Genomic DNA, 6,000 nt, shown 5'->3' with positions numbered 1-6,000 from the left:
CACGTGTTACATAGCATGGCTAACTAACTTCACAGGTCTAATACTTCCTCATGATCTTATCTTTCATAAAAAAAAACAATATTAGATATATATTATTTTAATTGGAATTCATTATTGAAATGAGTATTATTTATTAATTTATTTATTTATTGCAGACTATTATCCTCATCTTTCTTGGTTGTTGTTTCACGACGTTTCAGTTAACTATTCCTCTGGCCTTCATCAGGTGGTAACCGCGACGGGATAGGGACTCCGAATTTCCTAACTGCATCCTCAGCAATTACTGCCTTCCATAGTTGTTGTCATCTCACATTACCACCTGACGAAGGCCAGAGGAATAGTTGGCCGAAACATCGTGAAACAACATCTAAAAGGTGAGGATAATAGTCCGCAATAAATAAATAAATTAACAACAACAGTAGACGTTTTTTGGTTCACAGGTTTATTGACGTTATATTTTCCTGTTCGGATTCCATTTCTGTGTACATATGTGTGTCTGTGTTCATGATTATATCATAAATTTTAGATATGTCTTCTTTGGTCTGTCACACTTAAACTTTAAATATTTTATTTGGTCTGTCAAACAAGTTTGAAATACCATTTGCTTTTGTCTGTCACATTTTAACTTAAAATATAATTTTATGCCACACTTATGTTTAAAATATAATTTTCTTTAGTCCTGAACTTGAAATTTTTTTTTTTTTTTTTACATAGGCATCACCACATTATCAAGGCCAAGAGGCCACTCAAGGATAAGGGTTAAAGAGTGTACAGTAGAAATTGGAAAATATAGTAATCATTAGTAATGAAAATTTGGTAAATTTGTTAACTTATATGGAACGGCTCATCAAGAACTTATTTACGTTAGACTTGAAGACAACCATATTGTAGTCAGCCGGAAAGCAGGAAAACGGAAGGCGTGCAGTTCTAAGAAAGAAGCTTTGTTCATGGAATCTACATTTAGGTTTAGGCACAGATAAAGATTTTCTTTGGTTTGTCATGCTTAAATTAGAAATAGTGGAGATTATCTAAAAAATATGTATGTCATTTTATCTGTAAGATTTTTCCATTTGATTTTTTTCATTTAATTTTTTTCATTTAATTTTTTCATTTAATTTTTTTCATTTAATTTTTTTCATTTGATTTTTTTCATTTAATTTTTTTCATTTGATTTTTTCATTTGATTTTTTTCATTTGATTTTGTTCATTTAATTTTTTTCATTTAATTTTTTCATTTGATTTTTTTCATTTGATTTTTTTCATTTAATTTTTTCATTTGATTTTTTTCATTTGATTTTTTTCATTTGATTTTTTTCATTTAATTTTTTCATTTGATTTTTTTCATTTAATTTTTTCATTTGATTTTTTTCATTTAATTTTTTTCATTTGATTTTTTTCATTTAATTTTTTTTCATTTGATTTTTTCATTTGATTTTTTTCATTTGATTTTTTTCATTTAATTTTTTCATTTGATTTTTTTCATTTAATTTTTTTCATTTAATTTTTCATTTGATTTTTTCATTTGATTTTTTTCATTTAATTTTTTCATTTGATTTTTTTCATTTAATTTTTTTCATTTGATTTTTTTTATTTAATTTTTTCATTTGATTTTTTTCATTTAATTTTTTCATTTGATTTTTTTCATTTAATTTTTTCATTTGAGTTTTTTCATTTAATTTTTTTCATTTAATTTTTTTCATTTAATTTTTTCATTTGATTTTTTCACATAATATTTTCATTTGATTTTTTTCATTTAATATTTTCATTTGATTTTTTTCATTTAATTTTTTCATTTAATTTTTCATTTAATTTTTTTCATTTGATTTTTTTCATTTAATTTTTTCATTTGAGTTTTTTCATTTAATTTTTTCATTTAATTTTTTCATTTAATTTTTTTCATTTAATTTTTTCACATAATATTTTCATTTGATTTTTTTCATTTAATATTTTCATTTGATTTTTTTCATTTAATTTTTTCATTTGATTTTTTTCATTTAATTTTTTCATTTGATTTTTTTCATTTAATTTTTTCATTTGATTTTTCATAGAATATTTAAACAAATGTCATCTCTTAAGTTTTCTATTTGGGATTGTCAAGCAAAATAATAAAATTAAAAATTAAATTATTCATCATTTCTTGAAGATTCAATTCTCGCTCAAATAGATTTTTATTTATTCATTCTTTTTGTTGATTGCTGTATTCAACTGTCAAGACAATCGGCCAATTAATATCCGGCCATTGCTTCCCTTTTATTGATGTGTCAGATTTGCAATTAAAACTAATTTCTATGCACTCAACAAAAGCAAAAAAAGAAAAATATTATCAGATTAATAGACGAGAAAAATAATATATCTATAAAATAAAGTAAATTAATCGGATTCTCAATTTTTCTCATCAATGCATTCCTTCCAGAAAAATAAATATTTTATTTTGAATAGCCACTTTTTGTACATTACCGCAGCATTTTCTCTAGAAAAAAAAAAGTAATTCGATATTGTTTCCTTTAAAAAATATGTATTCCGACTAGGAAGATTGTTAGAATGGGAGAATTTTACTATAATTACCTAAACAACACATTTATTCATGTAAATTACTTGGATAGCATGATAGTAGGAAGAATAATTTGATTTCAAACAAGTAATTAAAATGTTGATTTATTGAAATGATACAAGCAACTATCACCATGTTTGATCTCAATTGACACATGGACTTATTAATCCAGAACACCGGACTTTTAAAATGCAAAAATTACTGAATATTAAGCTTATAAAAAGAAAATTTAATTACTTATTTAATATTTCAATGAATGAATGAAGTCAGTTTGCTATGTAAGTTCAACATAAATTAACCCTCAGACGAACTTATATTCTCTTGTATTTAAGATCAATTTATTTTAAACTAACATAGTGAACTGAACCTACCTCTAAAAATAAAACAGTTAAGTAAAATCATGAATGGAGCATACCTTAAAATCATGTAATGTGTGCAACTGTAATGTACATAGATGATTTTCAGCATAAAATCTATTATAAAAAAGGTTAAAGTATGTGAAAATTGGCAGGTAAGTGGCTTCCGTTTTAGTTGTATTTAGTATTGTAACATTTTCTCATTAAACAGAACAAACGTTAAATGAAGAGGAGTGCCTAGCCTTTTCACACAAATGCTCACAAGTACATTATTATCACTAGTGAATGATGAAGAAACACAACTCAATTAAATAAAAGCCTTTTTTACATACGTGCGTGGTCGTCACTTTTCCATGTGGGCTGTTCCCTATATGGTTGCGTTGTCTAGTAGCTGTTGTTCAGTTATTTAGGTAAATAAAACTCATGCATAGAAACAATGGAGACTTGTTGGGGGTTCCAAGGTTTTGTTGGGGAAAGAGAGACTAAAAGAGAGACTAAAATTAATTCCTGCTACAAGAGAGGGTAAAATTAATTCTTTCTTACTTAGTTTTTTTTATTTAGCCTTTTTTACTCTCGCATCAATCACACCAGCTGCACTGGGTCTATTTCTGTCAACTACTAGGTTATCCTGACATGCACTTTATGTAATCCACACCAAAATTTATACTAGTTAACATAGTCTCTACTTACTGGTATAGGGTCCTAATACAAATGTAGGCAAATTTGGGCATATTTTATTGATTTGAAAATTTGCTCCATACATTAGCTGTCATGCAGAAAATAACAAGCCATTTTTTCAGAACCTTGTTCTTGAACTTTTATATGCAGATGATGCAGACCTTGTTTCACATTCAGAAGCAGACACACACATTAATACGGACAATTTATCAGAAGCTTGTAAAGCTTTCGGACTTACTATCAGCCTCAAGAAAACATGTTATGTATTTCCCTTCAGTCTACAGACTCGAAATTTGATATACAGGGTAGTGAGATTTGGGGAAATCTTTGTAATCAGTTTTCGGCCAGAAATTTGGCTGTTAAGGGGTCAAAGTTAAAAAATTTGACCTTTGAGAACTATTTACTAAGTCGTCATGTCAAAAATAGTAATATATCAAAAAATTACGAAAATTCATTGAGTATTTATAGTTAAAAGTAATTTTAAGGAAAATGGGTGGAGGGTGGTGGATTGCATTTTCCATAGAGGTAAACATCTTGAAGATTGCCAATAAAAGGGATATACTTATCTCACTTTTGGCCATTGTAATGGCTGACGTTTTGTTTTAGACTATAGTGAGAGACTTTTTTTTTTATTACAAACATAATAGCAGTTGTTCTACTCTATGAATTGGACTTTACTTTCTAAGGTTTTATTGGGGAGAGAAACTCTTTTGACAAGGAGAGAGACTAGAAGAGAAGTTAAAATGAATTCCTTCTTACTCAATTTTTTTTTTTTACTTAGCCTTAAAATGGTCAATGAATGGACATATTCACTTATATTTCTATATTGTTGTGCACGTCTTATCTTTTTGCTGCCTTGACTCAAACTGTTTTAGAACATGGGAAAGGGAAGCAAAATCGACAAAGAAGTAGTAAGCTGTTTCTTGTATGGTTGCATCATGTATTGACTGTTGATCAGCTGTTAAATTTAAGCAAATAAAACTCATGCAAAAAAAAAATAATAATAAATAAATAAAGACTTGTGATTTCAAAGGTTTTATTAGGAAGAGAAGTTCTGTTTACAAGGGGAGAGACTAAAAGCGAGGTTAAAATGAATTCCTTCTTACTCATTTTTTTAATTTTTTTTTTTTTACTTATCCTTAAAATGGTCAATGAATGAATATATTCACTTATATCTCTACATTGTTGGGCACGTCTTTTTGCTACCCTGACTCAAACTGTTTTAGAAAACTATTTTGTCCCATGAACATGTGATGAAATTTCTCTGTAATATTATTCAACACCTGACTTTCTAGGGCATTTTGACTAGGGAGCTGGCCTTTGAACTCTCACATCAATCACCTCAACTGCACTGGATCTATTTCCGTCAGCTGCTAGGTTGTCCTGACATGCACTTAATGTAATGCACTAGTTAACATAATCTCTATTTATAGGCATAGAGTCCTAATGCATAACAGTATAATTTATATATATATATATATATATATATATATATATATATATATATATATATATTATTATTATTATTAGCGATGGTATTTTTTGTTATGCTCACCTGAGTGTTGAAAAAGTTACCTGCCCTTGGTTTATTTACATCGCCCCTTTTATTTATTTCTATATTCTTATTTCTTTTGCTATTTTAATTAATTGTATTTATTAAATATTTGAATATTTTATTCAAACATTTATTAAATATTTTTTAAGAGCAATTAGTTAAAAAAAACATGTTAAAAAACACTTTGAAAAAGAGTTAAAAAAACATATTTAATTTGAAAATAAGTGGATAGTCCTTAACCCGTGCAGTTTACAAGAAATACTTTCCTTCTCATCAGAGGGTAAGATTTAGCAAAATGCAGGATCGGATTTTGCTTGCAAAAGTATTTGATGAAACTACAAGTAAGTCAAAGATCTTACTTGATAACAAAAAGTGAAGCAGAGGGAATAGGGTGAAAAAAAAAAGTGATTTCACGTGAATGGATAAAGTATCCAATGACGGTAAAATCCAAAAATGCAAATCCAAGAAAGTTATTTAAATTTCCATTCGCACAAGTAAATTCCAAGGGAATTGCGTAATTGGAAGATGGTCCAAAATAATGCAAAAGGTGGAAATCTGTGGAATAATTCACAAATAGGTACAAGGAAAAGGGGAAAGAATTCCAATAATATTATTAAAAGAAATATAAGATGTGCGTAAAAAAATGGAAGTAATTTAAAACTCATCTACCGAGGCAAGGCATAATTAAGAAAAATGAGTGAAGAAGAAGAAAAAAAAAATTGAATGGTGATTGAATTAATTTTAAAATAGAAAAGCCAATGTCAAAATGACCCAGACAAGATGACGTTAAGAGGCGCCAAAAGTATAGAGCAAAAAAGGGGTCAACTGAAATGTACAAGTTATTAGTTAAGAATTAAATT

Source organism: Euprymna scolopes, chromosome 29, assembly GCF_053919585.1.
Source record: "Euprymna scolopes isolate OS-2025 chromosome 29, ASM5391958v1, whole genome shotgun sequence".
NCBI lineage: Eukaryota > Metazoa > Mollusca > Cephalopoda > Sepiida > Sepiolidae > Euprymna > Euprymna scolopes.
The sequence above is the reverse complement of the archived record's forward strand: the minus strand, read 5'-3'. Positions refer to the sequence as shown.